Here is a 22,198-nt window from a genome sequence, read left to right as displayed (position 1 = left end):
ACTAAATCTGAAAATGACTATATGTCATCAGAGATTAAGGAAACATGCTAAGGTGAAATAACTTGTGTTATTGTTTGCAATAACTGTATACTCGTTAAATATTGCTTCCTTAAGACTTCGTTAAATAACAAAGAGAGTTGAGAGGAAGTTTCAAGTTTGTTTCTGAGAAGTTTGCTGGTTTTATGCTTTTAGCAGCTGCAAACGCTGCATATCCATCAGCAGAGGGCAAACATTTCAAGAGGCTGTACAGATTTCAATCACAGACACTTGCTGCTTCAAAAGCCATGCCACTAAAAACTTAATTAAACAGTAATCATGAACACTGTTGTATTGTTTAGTGTGTTTGAGAATGAAGAAAGGCCAGTTTAAATTCTCACTGCCATACATCCCCCTCCACTTCCTGCTATTTTCTCTCAGTTCATTTATTTTTGTCTCTTTTGTTTCCCGTCTTTCCTCCTCTTTTTCTCTCTTTGTCCTGCCAATTCGTCTATCGTCTTCCTTCATGTAGCAGAAAATCTTTCTGAACAAATCGCTCTGTTCAGTTATTATCTCAACGGGGGAGGGTGGTATTATAATTAACAAAACAATAAAAGTTTATTAATGAACATTAAAATGCAAAATAGCAGGAAGAGAAGACGGTAGGCGCTATCAATCAAAAAGAAGTGACTCCCTCGCTTTTTTGAGTCTTAATTAGCCGTCCGCTCATTAATGGGATGAGTGTGTTTGTGTGTGTGGGTGCAGGGGAGGTTACAAAAGGACTTTAATTGATCAGTGGCCCCTAAATGGGCTATCAGCAAGTTGGAGACAAAGAAAAAATGTAATTTATAGAACAATGTCAGTTTTATTTCCACACCAACTAATTATGAATGCCGAGGAGTGCAGCTTTTACTTGGTTGAAGGCCTCATCCAATCAGCCAAAGGCAGTGGGAACAATAACCTACAGTACGTTAGACTGCAAGAAACAATACTGATGCTTTATGTCACACTAAAAGTTCGGCTTTCTGAGGGTTCAAGTAAAAATGATAATTATAAAACAGTGGGTAGCTATTTTTAGTTATCCTTTGGTTAATGGCAGGTGTTCCAATATTTATAACAGAAAATAATGGACACTGTGAACGAATGTATGGACCTGGAAGGACAAACACTTGCATATCAGAGGGTTCTCCCTCAGAGCATTGTAAAGAAATTCTTATGGTGATTTTAGACGTCAGATTTCTTTTCTAAAGCCAGATAAACACTGTGTAATTTTGAGGTTTCCCAGATGAAAGAGGACCAACATGAAAGAAATGTGGCGATATCTTAAGTCATGGCTCCAACACGGTGGTCCTACATCGCTCAGTGAGAGCAGTTCAAAGATGGCCTGGGACAAAATTGTTGTGACAAGTTAAAAAAACTGAATAATACATTCATAGTCTGTTAGAAGGTTAGATGAAAATGCTTTGTCTTTCATAAATCTGTGATGAGGTTAAAAAGATAAATACAAGACACTACAAACAAAAACAAAACAAAACAGGAGCAAATACCATGATACAACGAGAGCAAGAGAAACAGAAGTACATTTCCTACATGACAAATATCTTAAACTAAATACTGAAACTCAAACATGCTACTTAGATATTACATCAACATAGCTTTGGCACATCTAAGGCACATCGCTGTGCCTTTTAATGCATCAGATGTAAAGATTTAATGTGTCTGCTGTAACTATTATAACTGTTCAGAGATCACTATTGTGACATTCTGACTAAATCAGAGCTGAGTTTTGTCAAGATTAGTGGTGTGTGCATATGTGTGTGTGTGTGTGTGTGTGTGTGTGTGTGTGTGTGTGAGAGAGAGAGAGAGAGAGAGAGAGAGAGAGAGAGAGAGAGAGAGAGCATGCCCCAGTAACACCCATAGTTTTGCCGAGTTTTGTGCCGAGTCTTGTGCTCGCTGTGAATTCTCATGAACACATGCTGTAATGTATTTTGCACTGTTATTTATGTAGCATGTTTAGTGCACCTTCTTTAACTGTGTTTAATGTAACAGGTTTTTGCATGAAAGTAACGTGAGAAAATTGAAAATAATCTCAGGTAAATATTACTGTGGTTAAAATATGGTGTGTACTCTCTACTTCCCTACTTATCTGTAGATGTCTCATTTTGTAAATTGTTGTATTTTTGTAGGATTCATTCGAGCAAAAGTTCTTTTTGAGGAAACAACCCTCTTGTCGCTTTTGTGACAGTGTCAGAAATTTAGTATAACCACAAAGAAGTATGTCTACTAACCAACTATGTCTACGCCTTAGCCTAAGTGGTTTTATGCAACCAGGTACTGATGTTTATGATCAATAATCACTTGGTTGGGTACCTTGGGATGCCATGATCAAACATTTCCTCTGAAGAGGTGCAGTGGTCTACAAAATTTGGGAACCACTGGTGATATATTTCAATAATTCTTGACCACCACAGACATGCTGCAAGGCCGTTCTGTATCATGACCTTGCTGCTCTTTTTATTTAATTTACAGCAGTCAATACAAAGAAACTGAGATAGAGTGGCGTGACATGACACATCAGTTGTGGGTTGAGTGCAGAATATCACAAGCAAGTCAAGACACCAGGCTGCCCTGATGAAGCTATATTTAACAGTCTACTTTGAACCAATCAGAAGCTGCCTCCCGTTTGCTTCCTATACCTCACAGACACATACACACAGGCACACAAATTCACACGTTCACACCTGAACACATATACACCCAGCTCGATTTATAATAGTTGGCATGACACTGTGCCCCCTCTCAGGGAGGAACTAAGAGAGTTCAAATCGTGGCCTAATTACGCCCCGCTCCGCTTCGCTCCCTCCGCCCTGTGCTCTCAGAAAGTAGAGCGCATGGCTGCAGCACACACATAGGCACCAACACGCACGCATGCTCTGTTTTCAGAACAGACGGCCTGTTTCAGAATGAACTCCCCTGTTTCTACACACACACACAATCATACACACACTTGCAACTGTTCCTTTGCTTCACTTCCACAAATCTTGCCTTGTGTGGCACTCTATATCAATTACACACACACATACACACACTTCCTGGGTCAACCTACATTTTTCTCTCTCTGGGAACCAGTCAGTGTACTGGGAGTTCATGAATTGTAAATTCTGATGATTGTGGAAAAAAGATGCCAAAAAAGCAATAGAAATACAAGTGGTACTTAAATCTATCAACAAATAAACATATCATTAAAAATATGAGATTACCCAAATATCAAGTAACCATCTGAGTGCCTTTGTTACATAGTCCAGACAGTCCGAACCCAGGCATGGCGAGGGCACAGTCAGTGTAATGTACATGCAGGTGAAATCAGGAGGTACTTAAGGTGCCAGTACTGCATATTGGACAGATGAAGAGTTTCAAAAACCACCTCAATCCTTCATCGAAAAGGCGTGGGGCTGAATCTGACCATTTTCTGCAACTAAAAAAAATCAGGGTAATAGAAAAGTGAAAGTCATCACAACTGTGGTTACTTTTCAATAGTCAAAGCAGACAACACTCACTGCAATATATTGTTGCATGACAGGTTAAAATTAAGGTACATTTTCAATACTTCTTTATTAAAAACAATTAGGTATCAGAATTTCTCAATGTTCTATACTTGTTGTGGGTCAATATTACTGTTCCTACAGAAAGTGAAGCGAAATTTTGCCTCATGCAGCACTGAGCATGTGTGTCTGTATTTAATTCTGCCTAAAATTAAACCTCCAATTAAACGTAATGAAAATCTTGCAGAGCATTCTCATAATGTTGGTGGAAGAATGCTGCCTTAAGAGACAATGAAATATAATCCACTAGGTCCAGCTGGAGATACAGATATACGAGTCTGAAAGCTGTCAAAACACTGCCCAGCAGTTTATGACATAGGATCACTCTCTTACTAGGTGCCGAGTCTATTTTTCGATAGATCCCACCTCAAGCTGCACGCTCGCTTACTTAGCCATGGTAGAAGCACAAAAATCAAGGGGAAATGAGGAAATCAACAAAATCCGAGCAAGTCAACAAAAACAGGTGGGCAAAACGTTCTGCTTCTGAAACACTGCTGATGAATCTGTGTAACAGACACAATGTGCCCAGGAGCATTAAGCCGTTAAAAGCCTGAATATACTCCGAAATGGACATCTGCCGACACTATGGATGCATAGTACTTGTGTTTGCTACTTTCTGGAGTTCACTGGAGGACCCATTCAACATATGTGCAAACAGTATTCTATTGCTTATTAATTGTTTTAAAAACAAGTTTCACTAAGTTCTAAAGGGAGTATAAGTAACTATATAACTGAAAAAAGAGTTTTGCCATTTAAAGTACTAAGAGCCCTAGACGATTCAAATGCCTCCAGACAGCTTACAGACAAGTTTCCAGGAAATGAAAACAAAATCTGGTTTCTGAATAACGTTCTTAACCATCAAAATGGAGTTGAAGGAAGGCAAAAATGGAATCACTGGAGGCGAAAAATGTTCCAGACCTCTCAATGTCACAACTTTCTAGACACAAAGCTTTGGTTTAGATCGCCCGACTATGTTTGAGGATTGGAGAGCTTAAAGTTGTAAAAATCTGCCTGCAGAAGTTTAATTTTCATTCCCATATCAAACACACACACACGCTCACACACACTCACAGGTAATCTCTGTCAGTGTGTGAGAGGAGAACAGACCTGATGAAAGAGAACAGGAGTAAATTGGACGTTGAGTGTTTGATAACTCTGTTTCTTCTTCTCCTTGCATTTCTGCCATATGCTCACTCTTCCTCCCACCCCCCGAGGTTCTTCAGTGACACTTGCACTGCTTCCCACATGTCCCCCGGTTCAAACAAAGATTACTGTAAAATAAAATCAAAATAAAGATACAGAGAGAAACAGAGGGAGGATGAGGGAAACAGAAAACCAAGGCAGAGCGATATGCACATGTGAATAGTGCAGGTGTGTGTGTGTGTGTGTGTGTGTGTGTGTGTGTGTGTGTGTGTGTGTGTGTGTGTGTGTGTGTGTATGCATGTGTTTGTGTGTGTGTGTGCGTGCGTGTGGGTCGGCGGGTGTGACGTCTCGCTTGAGAGAGGGAGAGAGATTTGAATTGGCCCAGTGGAGTCGCAGCAACTCGACGGCTCTATTCTATTTTTGCCTTTTTTCTCTGGCCAGACCCACAGGCTTTTCCCACAGAGCTGCCACAATACATACAGTACCACCTCCTCTATACGTGTGTGTGTGTGTGTGTGTGTGTGTGTGTGTGTGTGTGTGTGTGTGTGTGTGTGTGTGTGTGTGTGTGTGTGCACGACTTTGACCCGTCCTTGAGAAGATGTGACTTCCACTGAAACTGCCGGGAGAGACAGAACATAGAGAAAGACAGAAAAAGAGAAATGGCAGAAAAGAGAAAGAAAGAAAGACAGAAGGAAAGAAAGAAAGAAAGAAAGAAAGAAAGAAAGAAAGATCTGTACTGAGCTGTGCTGGATGTTCTGGCAACTGCAGGATGAACATGTAGTCATGAGTACTACAAGTGTTTGTGACAGTGGTCACATACTCAGCCTGTAAAAATATATGATCAAGAATCTTTTATTGACACTGACAGCTTGCTCAGATTACCGGATCTAAACAAACTTTACAGTAAATTATAAAGTATGAACATTGCTTTACCTACAATGACTTTGTGAGGCTGCTGTTAAGTCAGTGATCCCATCAAGTCAAATTATTCAGGGGTGACATGAAACTGCAAGTTGACTTGATGTCACATCTGCTCAGTTATTTTACCTTTCAGATAGAGTCACCAAGGAAGCTGGTTAAATGTCAGCTTTTTATTTACTTACTTACATACTTATTTACTGTTTGTCAGTTGTACACAGTGTTATTGACTTTGAATCTTGCTAGCATAACATTAGCTTTCTGGCTCACCGTTGAGCCAAAGGGGTTCTATGAGTTTAGTGCAGGGATCTGCAATCTTTATGATCAAAAGAGCCATTTTTGGCCAAAAAAGGAGCCGCAGCTATTAAATGCTCTCTTTTCCCTGAAGACCTTTTTGGCAGCCATAGCTTATGGAGACTCAAGAGGATGAGCCACCATCACAATTTAGAGGAAAAGACACTGAGCCATAGCCACAGTCTTTGATGCATATTTTAGTTGATGAGAAAAAAAAATTATAGTAAAAGTTCAAGTTAAAGAAACTCAAAAATACTGTTTTTCAAAATTTGGTCACAGTTAACTGTGAACTTGATTTGTAAATTTTTATGTATTTGTAAAGTTTTAAGTAAATGTAAATAAGAAAAGTACATTATCTCAACAAAAGATCAGTAGTTTGTAAAACTTTTTCAGAACTAAAGACTTCTGCTGTCTCAACTTTTTCATAGACCTACAACAATGAAACATGAAAAATATTAAAAACATGTAATGTTATTCATTTCAATATAATTTCTTGCCAAAGCCACAGGGAGCCGCAGGAGTTGAGCTGAAGAGCCGCATGTGACTCTGGAGGTTGCAGACCCCTGGTTTAGTGGAACTGATGTATCTCCTGTTGCTAAGTCATATCTAAGGTTTCTCCAGATTACTGGAGTAGTGAACAAGGTTTACATTGCTTAAGAATCTTAGGAGATGCTAATAAATGCTCCAAGTATTAGGTATTACCAGGGAAACGGTGTTAGAACTCGAGAAAAACTTGAAAATGCATGAAAACATAAATTATTACTTTTTTCTTTGGGAGGTGACCATAGTTGGGCTTTTTTTTTCTTGCCTATGTACCAAATGCAGCTTGTTGTCAACAAGCAACTGAAAACTATTTTAAAATGAAATAGAAATAGAAATAGTCATTTTACATCAACATAAAACAATTTCATTTAAGTAGTAGTAGTGATTCTTCTCAACCGTATGGTCTGTATTTTACTCTTTCATAACAGCTCCAGCAGGGTTATTAGAACTTTTACACTGCAGCAAACTGTTATGGCTCAGGTCTGGAGCTGGCTGGCTAACACTGCAACATATGCACTGTCCTTATAAATGAAGACATGAAACTAGCTGACTTACAACTTCAAAGAAATTAGCCTAACAGAGACACATTATCATTGTCCAGTCTTTCCACCTCCCTCTCTTTCTGCCTCTCTTTAACTCTTTACTGACACTCACAAGCTATTTTTCACATTTCTCCTCCTCTTCCCCTTATCAGTGTAGAGTTAATAAGGGTCTGCAGTGTAATATGTCCCTGTCTCATTTCACTGCTGCGCACTGCTTGACTACATGGTAATGCAATTGTTTCATGGACACATGCTTGCAAACACACACACACACATACTGTAAATACAAAGCCTCGTACACACACACACACACACACTCATATACATTGTACACAAACACACTGACACACAGTCTCACAAGTCTCTTTGATGAGAATATGACAGGACAGACAAATATGATTTGATTCCCTTTACAAGCCTGCCTGACGCCAACTCTGACTGCAAGTGAAGCTGATGATATGGTACATCAGTGTGTGTGTGTGTGTGTGTGTGTGTGTGTGTGTGTGTGTGTGTGTGTGTGTGTGTGTGTGTGTGTGTCTTTGCGCTGCGTTGACATCTCACTTCAAGGAGCATAGACAGAGAGATTGAGATTAATGAATGGAGGAAGAACAGAAAAAGGAAAGAAAAGACAGAGCAGGAGAAATGCAAGAAAAGACAAGAAGGAGGAGATAAAAAGACAAAGAGACAAAAAGAGGCCCTGGAAAATCTGGAAGACAAGGAAGGGGTAAAAGTTGATTTTGGCAATTGCATAGTTTGTTCCTGTTTATATGTCATTTTGTGTGTATGTGCTGAGACAAAAAATAACTGGAGTTTAAAAATTCCAAAATCAATATATTAACTGATGTTGCAATGAACCCTCAAATGTGTAAGTATCAAACACTTGTGATGAAAATATGTAATGGTGGCAGGATACTTTACAGTTTAACAATAAACTTTTTTGTCCAAACGGACATCAGGTAACTGAAACAGTAAACTTTGATTGATATTTTTAATAATCATATAGAACTATAAACCAAAATTTACACACAAATACATATGTGTGTGTGTGTGTATATATATATATATATATGTGTGTGTGTGTGTGTGTGTGTGTGTATATATCTACTTTTTTTTTAAACTTATAAGCTGATACTAACATAGATTAATATAGCAGTGATAGGCCAATATTGGCCGATATGTCTGTCTGGCTCAATATGTGCACATGTTTGCTTTTGTATCTGATTACTGACTGGGTGGTTCTTGTACACAACAGGACAGTAATTAATACTTTCTTAAATTACTTCAGTTACCTTTAAAACAGTAAATCAATAACAATGACTATTCACCGTGGACTTAAATAGTAAGTCGTAAATAGCGCTCTACTGGGCAGGCAACATTAAATTTGTATGTTTAGTTGTATTTTTGTTTGTGTGTGTGCACATCTGTTTTAGCACTTAGACACACACACAGAGACACAAACACACACACGTGTATTTGTGTGTGTAAATGGATTCTTTTGGTAATTTGGCAGCCATTATAAATGCGCTGCAAATGTCTTTTTAAGCTGTTGGGGGTAATTACTGTTTGTATAAGTGTGTATCAACCCCTAGTGGTAGCATGTGTGGTAACCGTGTGTGTGTGTGTGTGTGTGTGCGTGCGTCTGTGTGTGCTCCATCCCTAAGGTAATTTTTTTTTCTCCTGTTGAAAATCAACTATCTCTACAGCATGCTGCCAATATTTCAGTCTGCTGTGTAATTAATTATTTATTTAATACACTGCGTGTGTGTACGTGTGTGTGTGTGTGTCTAGAAAAGGAAGGTCTCATCTCATTCAGGTATTGATGTGCTTCAACCTTGACGCCTTCCTTTTTCACGCACACACACACATACTTGCCTACAGTAAACCTGACTGGAGCAAAACGAGGTGTAATGGAACTCAAGTCACTGGGAAGCTCTGCTGAGAATAGATCACTCATTACTTGTCCTGAGGTCATCACACACACACACACACACACACACACACACACACACACACCTGGCTGCAGGTGGCTGCTGGCGTACATCATGTCTACCTTGGTTCTGAATCGTGGCAGCAGATGCTTTAGTGTTGACGATGCATGGCACAATAATAATGCAGGACTGAGGCTCAGTTTACACCAGTGCCACTTGTGGAAAGCTGCTGTTATGTTGTCACAGTATTTGGTTTCTACTGAACTATGTACAAAATAACCATGATCATGAGTGGTTTTTAAAACCTGATAAAAATAGGCAATTGACTCCTTTCTATTGCCACTACATTGTTTTTTACCCTGCTTTTTTGTGGTTTGTGCCAGAAAGCCTCATATCTGTGCAAGAGAGCAGAGAGAAAGACATTTTTAAAGTGTGTGTTCAACCCTCAGTACTTTTGTAGCTTCTGACTGAATCTCTGTGTTTTGAAGTTTAGTTTCTCTCCTGCATCGCTATTTGTAGGTATCTGTTTTATTTTACTGCTTCATTTTCATTTTCAGCTGCTAGGAGTCGTGTTACTGCTGATGAAAATCCAACATTTCCTGATTTTGCTGCATCATGACACAAGCTTTTAGATGACAAAATAATGAGGAACTTTTTTGTGAGGAATTTCTTGTACGTTTATTCACCAGTTTACAGAAGCTGAACTCGAACACGTAAGTCAAGTCAAACCAATATGTGTGTATGGGAAAAGGGCAAAAGAGTGGCAGTGGTTACCAACAGAGGTGACAAGCCTTCATTGCTTCCACCAGAAAAGGGATGAAAATGATTGTCGCGACACGAGACATACGAGATCTCATACCTTCACACCTGCGTTTACCCACTTCAGGCGTGTGCACATGGATCCAGTCTGAGAGGCTACAGTTGACATTTAGGCTAAAAATATGGTGTAAATGGCGTCTTTTTGGGTCAAATTGTAATGTCGCTGCTTACGGACACTTGGATTACACCACACAAGCAGTACAGAGACATTTTGTGGGGTTTTTTGTGTTCTTTTTTTTTTACATTTTAAAACTGGTCACCATTCACTTCAATTGTACTGGATTTGGCTGCAAGGCTGTTTTCCGTTGAAGCTCCGGGAGTGTTTTGTGAACTGGAGATCTTCACCCATCCTCACATCAGCACAGGGGTGAGCTCATCATGGACTCTGCACTGTGTTTAGATTGAGCAAAAATTTATTATTTATATTATTATTGGTGCAGCATGTGAAAGGTGAAGAGAGCTTCAGACAGTGTGGAGTTCTGATTATATTTGTGGCCAGGTAAGTGTGATGTAGTTAAGGTTTTAACCACAAAAGGGCTGGATGATATTCAAGGGCGCAGAAATTATAACAGCTTAAGGGGTGACAGTGGTGAAATTTAGTTTGTGCTTAATTACACGACCTTTTACTACCAGCCAAGAGAAGCTGAAAGCAAGTTGATTTAAGAATTCCTACATCACTTTAAGCTATTTACAAGGTTCATTATTAGAAGGCAGGTCACTTCAGTTCATATAAAGTAGAAACGTTAAAATAGCCTCTGCTCCCAACAGTCTTTCAAGTGGACTGACTATGAAACCAAACTCCAGTCTAAAAACAGCTTTTCAATGACAGGGACATGTTTTTTTTTTCACAGTAAAAACTTTAGTTACTCCATCACTAAGATTCTTTTCTGATTCACTTCATTCAACAGGCACAAGTGGCTCACATATCATTTACTCAGAAGCATCATTAAGTAACCTGTACTGCACATCCAGCATTTGAGCTCTTGCTTCCAAAAAACAACTGGAAAATTATTTAAATTACATCATTTATTTTGATATAATAATGATTTATTGGTGGGGGAGAACTTCAATTAATTGTGATGATTTTTGTTGTTCCTTTTGTACAGTTTTTTTTTTCCATTCAGTGTTGGACAGGTCATCTCTTACTGAATCTTGTCATTTGCATTAAATAGGGCAAACTTAGTCTGGCAGTGTTTTGTGTGTGTGTGAGAGGCAGACATAGTTCAGAATGTGACGTCTGCTGAAAAGAGAACATCTCTGATCTCATCTGCCACAAAGTGACATGCATCGGTCTGTCTGTATGTGTGTGTGTGTGTGTGTGTGTGTGTGTGTGTGTGTGTGTGTGTGTGTGTGTGTGTGTGTGTGTGTGTGTGTGCGCGCACAGTGCCAGTCAGGGTGAGGGCCTGCATCGCACTGCTGATGACCTGTCTAGTCCAGTCAGACCCCAGTGGGTGTGTGTGTGTGTGTGTGTGTGTGTGTGTGTGTGTGTGTGTGTGTGTGTGTGTGTGTGTGTGTGTTTGTGTTTGTGTTAAGGGGGGCTGGAAGAGGGAATCTTAAAATGTCACTTGGCACTTCTCCCTGCAGCTGCATCTTTGACCTGATGGTAACCTCAACACGCACTAACACACACACACAAACACACACATGCATGCGCAAGTTTTTCTTGCTTTCCCTTTTCAGAAATAAATGCTGTCAACAGACAGATAATAAATAAGTCTGAAAGCAGTACATAGAGACTTTAAATACTGGATCTGTGTCAGACTAATGTGAAATCACTGACAGGTGAGTCAGTGTAGGTGTCTATGATGGTTACCAGTGTAATAACCTCTCACTACAGTGAGTAGTTTGGTGTATCAGTCAGTGTTATGTGATTACCTGCGTTTTGGCAGTTTATGTTACATTATTGACACAGGATTTAAAGACACAGTATTGACGTTGTAAGGATAGTAGTGAGATAATTGATCAACCACTTGCTTAATGCTGACAACATTAAGAACATGTTGGAACTCCATTACCAGGAGGCTCTTAACAGCCTGACAGCAAACACACATGAACAGACACAAGGAAACACCTAAGAAAAAAGTGCATGTGCAAATGCTCACAGAAATAATCACTCAGAATTGTAAATAGAGATTGGTATCATTAAATTTTTTTTGTCACTGGTACTAATATGGCATCTTTCACAATAAATCCCTTTTCTAAATTTAACCAAATACGACAAACTTCCCAAAGCATCTGTGTTTATAAGAACATTTCTTAAATAAAAGCAACTACCAATCTAAAAGCATTCTTGTTCAGTATTTGACTTCTTGATAATCGATATTAAGGAGCAGAGACTTTGTGAATCTATTTATGTTGTTTTTAAACTATTTATTTAAAAACACAGATGTCACACAATAACACAAATAAATTAAAAGATCAAGACAGTGGTAGAAGAGCAAGTCCTGTGTTCTCCAAGGTAAAATGACTGATTTTACCCATGGCTCTTGGCGAGAGCAATATTTGACCTTGTATAATGGTGAAAATATTATTTGTATAGTGCACACTGTACCAACTGCCATCTACTGTAGGTAATACACTGACTCTTAATAAATACCTCATACAATGCCACTTCAAATAATCCAGGACATAGTTCGGTCACACTGAAAAAGTACTGAGGTTCAATAGAGACGCCTTAAACATCATTGAGGAAAGGAGAAACAAACTTTAACTTCTCCCTTTCTCTTTGTGCCCAAATGAGATGTTAAAACAACTAAAAGCAACACCGTGTCTCACTCTGCTATCAGTTCCCTCTCTGCCTCTCTCTCTCTCCAAGATGCCAGCCATAATGGCCGTGCCAGGCAGGTGATGGTGATGCCAAGCTGGAATGACACACACGCACACACACACACACACACACAGAAGCAGACACAAACGTATCCCTACGGACGCTCTTAATTAGACTCCACCCGTCCCCCACGGTCCCTGTGGCAGGCGAGACAAAGGGAGGCTCACTCGTTTGGACGTGCGAGTGTGTGTGTGTGTGTGTGTGTGTGTGTGTGTGTGCATTGTGTGTTTGTGTCTGAGGGGCCTATCTTTAGCAGATGCTCATACCTCTCCCATCTCTGTGTGCGGAGCAGTGGTGCTATCATTAAAGTGTCATTGAGAAGTGGCACCACTTAATTTTAGCTGCTCTCACTGGGGGCACTGAGGGAGACGCTGGAGACTGAGTGGGGAGGGAAGCAGGGAGGAAGGGAGAGGGAGGAGAAGAGGGAGAAGAAAGGGAGACAGACAGGGAAGCTTGTAGAAAGATACAAAGGTTAGTTGGAAGGGATTAGGAGGGAAAAGGTATGTAGGTTTAAGAGAAAAAGCAAAAGAACCTCATTAAGAAAACTAAGGAAACTAACTGCAGCCAAACACTCAGCTGTGATTCCACAGGAGCAGGACAGGTGTTGCTTCCCTTGATCCCATGTGATAAGGTTTTTGCTCCCAATGACATTGAGTCATCATGATAAAACACAAGCAAATGGACAAAAAAATCATCACCAAATTGAAAATACTTTGTTAGATTTAGAAATCAAATGCAGAAAAGGTGTCCTGATAGCTGTAAGGTTAAGGCACATATCCCCCCTCACTCCCCCCCATGAAATGTTTGCTTTTATTCTGTCAGGTATTAAATAAATACAAAAATGCTGAAGAAAATGTTATTTTTTGTTGTTGTTGTTTTGTTTGTTTGTTTTAAATGCAGCAAACATAGAAAAAACAACCAAAATGTTTTCAGTTGCTCGTGTTCATAAGTTGTTTATGATGAGCTCTCTTAGGCACAGTTGTTTCCACCTTTGTAATTTGGCATAAACAGCCTGGAGCCTCAGTTATAAAATGCCAGATTATTGTTTAATAAGCTTTTTTTCCCCAAAATTAATCCATATGAAAAAACACATTAACACTAATCCAAATACAGCTAAATTGAAAAAAAAACATTTAATTTACACAACATTGACCAATGTGTACCCATGAATCATGTGAGCTAGCTAACCCAGTAAATCATGGTGCAGCACCTAACCATAATGGTTACTAATTACACTATGTATTAATGAAATATACCAGCCAAGTAACTGTACTATTATCTCAATTGTATGGACACTCTTGTAAGACACAACTTATCATTTTGTAACTTCATGAGTAAGAGACTCTGACGTACCATCCAGCTCAGAAACCACAGGTGAAAATGCAGAAGTTGAGGCCAACATGGTAGCTACAGCTACAGGCGATGCAAACAAGCATAGTAGTACGGGGTCCCTTCTCCACCTCTTTATCAACACAGGGGTCCATAGCCTGAAAAATATTGAATAAGACTGACTTACTCAGAAATCCATGTATGAAGAGTTGTGTTTAAAACTGTACATTGTCTAGAGCTGACTTAATTGATTTACCTGCTGGTTATGTCAGGGTATTGCAGTTCTCATATGCGCCCAAGCCTGTGGTGAACTTCACATTTTATGCACGTTATGAACAACAACGTTTTTTATCCTCAGTATCTTTTATGAATCGAACATAAGCACACCTTTGGAAATGATCTTAAAGTTAAAGTTCAAGTGTAAATCTAAGAACATTTTTATAAATGAGACCCCAGTTCTCTGTCCAGAAGTCATGCTGCATACATCAAGCTGCATCATGTTTTGTATGAAAAGAAAGAAAAGAGAATGAAACAAAATATGACATAAAAAGAGAGTGAGAGTGGGAATGAAAGAGGAAAAGAGTGAAAATTACAGCGAGCAGGGGAGTATATTACACCTCCCTCAGCAATTTCCCAAACAACTGATTGCCCTGAGATGAGTTACATGAGACACGCGCTCACAGAGCATCCTGGTGGCGTCGGCTCAGTAATGAATCCATGTCTCAGGGACGTCAGGTGAGAAGCAGCACTTCCTATGGAGAACCCAAAATAACCAAGTGGTCAAGTGTTTGGAAGAGAGACACAAACACACAGACAGACAGACAGACAGACAGACAGACAGTGACCTGTAGAGTGACACAAATATTTTCATCCAAGAGAGACTGAGAAGTAAAAAGTAGGTGTTATATACTATATACGTATATGCGTATTGCATTTGCATAGGGTCTTCTTGACTTTTCTCATCGATTTATTGACCTTGACCTTGGCATCCCCACTCTTTCCCTCCCTCCTCCCCAGCCGTCTGTCTGCCCGATGTGTCAGTAAAATGTTAGCACATTGTCGTTGTCTTCAAGAGCAGGTATAGACTTGTTAATCCTGCCCCCATCCATCCACCCTCCACTGCTATCTGCTATTTAGATTTTGTCTGGAAGGCTAATGTGTGTTTTCATAAGGCAGTTGCCAACACATACAGAACATTCTTCCACAGTCTCCACAAACTGTTACTTTTACTGGAGGGACTTTTAAAACTTTTTTTGACTCCCTATTACCACACAATCCTCTCATTCTCACCTCTCCAGCCTGCCATCACTTCCTCCCTTATTCAAGGTCTTTCAGTTTTTGGAGTTTTGTTAAGTTTCACAGATTGCTCAGCTTTAGAGGTGGCACTGAGCTGCTCAAAGTATTATTTATTATTGTTTTTAGTTTTATTTCACTTGAGCTATAATAATTTTGAACACAACCATGTGCCCTTGATTCTTTTTTGATAATGCTTCTACAACATATCTGTGGTAGGGCTGGGCAATATGTTGATATTATATCGATACTGAGATATGAGACTCGATACTGTCTTTGATTTAGCATGTTTTTATATCGTGATATGGCATAAGTTTTGCCTTTTTCTGGTTTTAAAAGCACCATTACAGTAAAATGATGTAATTACAGGGTCTGACGTTAAGGTTTTTTCCTAGTTGCCCTGCAGGGCAAGTACTTCTCAAATCTACTTGCCCAGTGTAGAAATTCCTACTTGCTCTGCCTAGTCACAACTTATTTCTAACTAAAATCCATTGCCTGTTGACTGTATAAAACACTACTTTCTTTCTTCAGGGAGCAGTATTTATTAGCTATATTATAGCCAACAAAGAAGAGATAAAAGAGATAAAGAAACTGTACAGAACAGAGGGGGCAGGACCAGAAAAGTTTTTTTTTAAGTTCCTCTTACCCCTATTGAACATGAACAATATTATTTATGTTCATTATTTGTAGTTAATGTGCTGTTGAGGATCCTGTTTGTTTTCCTTCTTTTTTATAGCTTGTTTTTATTCTGTTTGTATTATTTTAACATGTTCAGTAAGTAATTAAATAGTACCGGTTACTATGGATGTGTGCAGTTAGTCACCTACATGATTAAAGGTCCCCACCCTTGCTAGTCATCACCAGAAATACTAGGCATTTAAAATGTTTATCAATATTTCATTCATGCACGACGCCCGTTATGTGTTGCCTCTTAGATTTATTTTTTCAGATAGTGTTGAACATTGTAAATTAATAAATTCTGCTAAACCACAGTCTTCTGGCCACTGAGCAGCGACTGTAGTTGCTCAAGGGCACCTCAGTGATGGTGAATGAAGGAGGGGAAAATACTGTCCTTCTCTTTACCCACCAAGATTTATCCTACCGGCCTAAGGACTTCAAACTATCACCCTCTAGTCATAAACTTGTCTCTCTAGCCCGTAGGCCACCACTCCCCACATGTAAAATACACAATTACACAGCAGGTTTTAATCATATATTTCTTCTTCAAACAAAGAATGGTCTCAGGAGAGTTTTAAGTCCCAAACAAAGCATGCTAGGATGTCTGATAATGTGTTGATAATGTTTCGTTATAAATTTGAATTTAATGAGTTGATTGAACCCAGTACAGTACATTCATTCAACTCATCATTTCAAGTCAAAAGACTTCATGTAAGACACACTCACAATAAGTTCTGAAGTGTTGAAAAACTAAGTACTTCAAATGTTCAGTTTGATTAGCTTTAATAATAAAAACTTAAACTTGCATATTTACATAAAGTTAATGTGAAAAGATTAGTTGATTCCACTAATTTATTTTTCTACTTTTTTTTACACAGAAATATGTAAACTTTGTTTTTCTGTCTTTAAAAATGACACATTTTTAAAGACAGAAATATATAGTTTTTGCATTTTTCCATACAGAAATATGTAAACTTTGTTTTCACACTTAAAAATGCAAAGTTTAAGGGCAAAGGCTTGTCTACTACAAAAGCATTTTCATTACAAAAACAATATCAGCATTTGAGATGAAACTTTAAGGTCACAATCACTGAACAGTATTATGAATACAAAGCATGTATCTTAGTCCTTTACCCGACCAGAATGCCCTTCAGTCTAGTTTTAATACACTCTTCCCATCATCTCCTCTCGCTCACCTGTCCTTGCAGCCACCCACTGCTCCCTCCACCCTCATTCTCTCCTTGTTTGACACTCACTGTCATACATTTTTGGCATCTGCTCCCTGAACCACCGCTCACGTCTCCCCACCTTATCCCACCCATTACAACTCCATATATTCCTTTACTCACTTTACATCTCTGTCCTTCTGTCTGCATGCTGTGTCTGTGTCTCGTCTCGTACCATGTGGTGTACTCGATAGGGCAGCTGACTCCAACGTCCTCATATGAATCTCTGTGTGTGCTGGCTGGGGTTTGATAGTAAGCCATCAGTGTTAGGACTCCTAGTGTCTTTTAGCTCTTGCTTCTCTCAACATGGGACCCTTCTTTAACCCAGTATGTTAACTTTTCCCCTTGTCTGCAGTCATTGGGGCTCATTTTTAGGTGGGCCTGCATAAAAGTATTTTTATTATCTGTGATATATTATGGTAACACAAATTAAACGGTTTTGTGTGTTATGAAATATATGTGAAAATATAAGCTTTCTATACAACAATCACACATTTTTGCATCACAGCTTTTATTGTCTCCGTCTGAAAACCACATCTCTCGCTGTTCTGACTCTGACTGAAGGTAGAGAGGCAAAGAATGCACAAATATTGGAAGCTGCGTTATTCATTCATATACTGTCTTTTCAAATACAGTACAAAAGAAAAAATATTTCCAAATCTAGAACAGAAAAATCAGTAAATATAAAATATAAATGACAAAGTTCCATAAAAACTGACTAAATCACAATTTTCATTGCACTATAGAATGTGACTTTTTAAGGATAGTTTGGATTATTTGAAGTGGGGTTGCATGAGGTACTTATCAGCAATCAGTATATTACCTACAGGACATGCCAGGTGATACACTCCCAGTTTGGAGAGAAGCAGAGAGGAGAACAGGCACAGAGACTGTCCAGTGTACTGCTGCAAACAGGTTGAGCACAACATATTTTATCCACTTAAAAAAGGCCCACCTAAAACAATTCATATCAGTTTCACCGAATAGTATATACAGAATATTTTCACAGCTTTACTTTGCTGTCAGACAGCCTTTTCTGATGGCAAACCACCATTTATATAAGCCAATAATCATGTGACTGAGGCAGTGGTAGACCAGCAACTCCCATGTTCAGCAAAGTAAAATTACTGATTTCACCAGTGGAGTCTGGTTGAGCAAGAAAAGCAATATTTGGCTTAAATAACAGTGATTTCCTGTCAGAATAGGCTCTTGGCTGCCAGGTAAAGAGGTGAAAATACTATTAATATAGCATATGCTTATTAATTTGTACTTTCCCTTACTGTTTCTAAATTTACGAGTTTAAGTTTTTCTATGCAACTTTACTATGATCTTAAGTCTTTGAGGAGCTGCGGAGCGTGTGCCTCTATGATTGATGCTTTCACATTACACACACACACACACACACACATCTGATTGACTGAAAAAATATCAATTAATGAAGGTCTAATTTTCCTAAAAGGCATGATCAGTCCTCAGAGGCACAGGGCTGAGCACAGAGTGACCATGCCGAACCGCAACAGTGACATCAAGGAGGTGTGATGTAATGAGTCTTCAGTCGGTGTCTGACTGCCGTGTTTGTGCATTTGGACCACTAATTAATGGTCCAAAGTGTTTCCATTGTACTCTGCGCAAACCAGCATTTAATCACTGAGGGTGATTTGTCATGGCTGCAACATCTGTCCCTTACAAGTATTACTGCACTCTACATCCTCCCCGTGTGTGTGTATGTGTGTGTGTGTGTGTGCGTGTGTGTCATTTACAAAGTGGGAAAAGGTCATAGGGTTTGTGTTATGGGTAGATTGCATAGTCCGCCATGAAAGAAGATGACGGGAAAGGAGAAAAGAGCACATTGTGCAAGGAAATAGACAGAAAGAAAGAAAGAAGAAAGAAAGACTGAGAAGTCCAAAAGTGACAATTAAATGTTAGAAGAAAAAAAACAAGCAAAAAAGAAAAGAGAGGACAAGAAAACAAAAAAAGAAGGAATGAGAAGAAGATTGCAGATGAGGAGAGGAGAACTGAGAAGAAGGCATCGGGAAGTGAGAAAGGAGACGAGCGTGGACCTGAAGAAGGGATGAGAAAGGAGAGGATGAGGAGGAAAAAGGAGTGAGGCCCTCTTCATTTATTGCTCCAGTGGAGAAGAACGTAGAGCTCTCTAATGGTGCTGCCGTGGTAATAACAATAAAAACCAGGAGAACAAGAGAAAAAAGAGACGGAGAAAGAGGGACAAAAAGAGAGAGGTTAGGACAGAGAGGGAAACATAAAGCATGATTGTTTTCTTTCTACATTTCCATATTTCCCCATCCAGCTCCCCCTCTCTCTGTCTTTCTGTGCACCCTCCACCCAACACACACACACACACACACTCTTTTCCTCTCTTCCTCTTTTCTGTCTTTCCGCTGTTGGCGCTGTGTGTCCTTGCTCTATGCTTTGTTAGGCAGGGCAGTGGCACTGCTGTAGTTGCTGTGTCAGGGCTTTCTATTGGTGGTGATTAATGTATGGAGATGGACTGATCGTCACCAGCCACCAACAATATTCTCACCGCCAGCACAGTGGAGGTGCACACAGGGGGGTAGGGGACGCGGAGACAGCCTGCATACGCGTGTCAGCTGCACTGAATCATAAATGCTTGTTGTATTTGGACACATAGTGGACTCACGCACAAACATATATAAAAATTCCTTCCATTCATTAAATAATTTTTTTTCCCATAAATGTGACTTTTTAACCTTCTAATTATGAGAAATGATCATCATCTTTTCATAATGCATGCAAGCAATCACACGATCACCTCCAGTCTTATGCCTCGCAGAGATGATTGTGAAATCATTATCTTATAATTATGAAACTCTAAGTCATAATGGCTGCCCCTCATCCTCATACCTACACAATAGAATAAGTTGATTGCCAGTGATAATGCCAGAAACGACAAAGCAGGATACAAGAACGCTGGGAAGTACCCGCAGCACAGGACTTGAACTCCAATCCACCCCACCTCCTCCAAACGCAGACTTTGCCACTCTTACTCTCTATACTTGGGCATTACTATGCTGCTTACACAGATGACCTGGGCCCCGTTTTCCAGAGCCTTCGTAGCGCTACGTGCGTCATAAGTTGTATTTTAAGGTCTCCCTTAAGGTTATGGGCTGTTTCCCAGAGTTGGGACAACCTTAAGGGAGACCTTAAAACACAACTTACGACGCACGTAGTGCTACGAAGGCTCTGGGAAACGGGGCCCTGGACAGTTGTTTCCTGGTGAGGACAGGCTGCATAATAACAAGACACAACAAGACAAGACACTCAAGTTTTTTTTGTTACAAACGTTTGTGATACTGCATGTTTAAACCCTATTCAGAAATGTTCTTTTGTAGCCAGTCTCTCTGGTTCATTAAGCCTTCAATTCCAAATACGATGGTGTACCAATTAAATCTAGTTTTTCAGTTTTTTAGTTATTTTTTATGTCGTAATCTTTTTCAAGTTGCAAGGAGGCACTAACTTAGAAAGTGATACTTTGCCAACATATCCCAACAGGACAAATCTCTCCTTTGGGGATCAATAGGCAGCGCATGACGCCACTTGTGTTAAAAATAATATCAGTCTCCACTAAATATGTGTTAATAGCAACACAATTTGACACAACAGACATTATCAGGCCAGGGGTGGCCTCATTACATCAGACGTTTATGAATGAACCTGAAACACTGCACGGTGCTGAAAAACAGAACTATAAAATAAAACGGAAGGCCGAAAACAGTTGTTATTTAATGAGTGTAATTAACAAGTAAAATTTGTGCGATATCTGAGTACCAAATGGTGTGCCAGCTTGGCATTTCTGCCCACACTGCATGTGTGTGTGTGTTGTGATTAGGCCACTGAGACAGTAGATAAATTAGCTTTGGGAAGAAAATGAAAGTGCAAGATATACTGGATTGCCCTGTGAGAGTTCATGTAGTAAGTAGCCACACACACACACACACACACACACACACACACACACACACACGCGAGAACCTTCCCTCCCTTCCTTCCTATCCACCTTCCCATCCATCAGGCCATCTCAGGGAGCTGCCCGCGGTTCCACTGGCTGGTTTAATTGTTAATGCTAATTGCTATTTATTGGCTCAGATGCAAATGATAGGCTGGCCAAAGTGAAATTTTATGAGGAGTGAACTCCCCCTCTCACACAAATTGAAAAAGTGAAACAAGAGGAAGAGGGAAATGAGGCGAGAAGAGAAGAGCTTAATGGCGGCTCTTTAATGGCAGAGAGCAAAAATTAAGACTGATTTAAGACACAGAGCTAAATCCCCCCCAAAATCCACTGTGAGCCCCTCTCAGGGAGACACCCATTTGGCACGAGAGGAGAGGAGAGGAGAGGAGAGGAGAGGAGAGGAGAGGAGAGGAGAGGAGAGGAGAGGAGAGGAGAGGAGAGGAGGAATTTAATCTTGAAAGGTTGTTTGCAATATTACACTTCAAATTCTGACAAATTCTTTGGAATTTCAATTAGATCCAAGATTAAAATTAACTTGCAGTTTTTGATCCTAAGTTCTCAAACACATTTAAAAGTAAAAAAAATGAGAAAAACATACAGATCCAGGAAATACACTCAGGTTCCCCCCAACTAAAGATTTTCCTGGTCAACATAATTCTTTAAATATAATATATAATAACTTCAACTTCAAAAAAACATATTCTTGTGGACTGTATACTTACAAACTAACTTGCTACAAATCTGCTTCATGCCCCCCTGACCCAGACCTGAACCTGCTATGTTTTCATTCTCCTTGGAATCAGAGTTGTCAGACTTTGTGACGTTAGTATCAGAGACTACGTCCCAGACTGAGCTGACTGGCTAATGGCAGCTAAAGTGCAGGTGGTAGCTGTGTGTTGGTGACTTCAGTGTCAAACGAGAAACAACAATCCCAGGCTTAAAGGCAAGTGGTAGCTCCCGACTGGAGTATAAGGCGTTTTTTTCTTTTCTTTCAGAAGTGTGTTGTAGGTGCGAAGTCACCAGTGGAATCAACGTGTAATGACTATTAGGAGGCAACCCTAAAACACACAATTTTCACAAGCTATGTGCCTTGTA

This window comes from Lutjanus erythropterus, chromosome 1 (assembly GCF_056507025.1).
Source record: "Lutjanus erythropterus isolate fLutEry1 chromosome 1, fLutEry1.hap2, whole genome shotgun sequence".
Classification (NCBI taxonomy): Eukaryota; Metazoa; Chordata; class Actinopteri; order Lutjaniformes; family Lutjanidae; genus Lutjanus; species Lutjanus erythropterus.
This window is presented reverse-complemented; position numbering follows the sequence as displayed.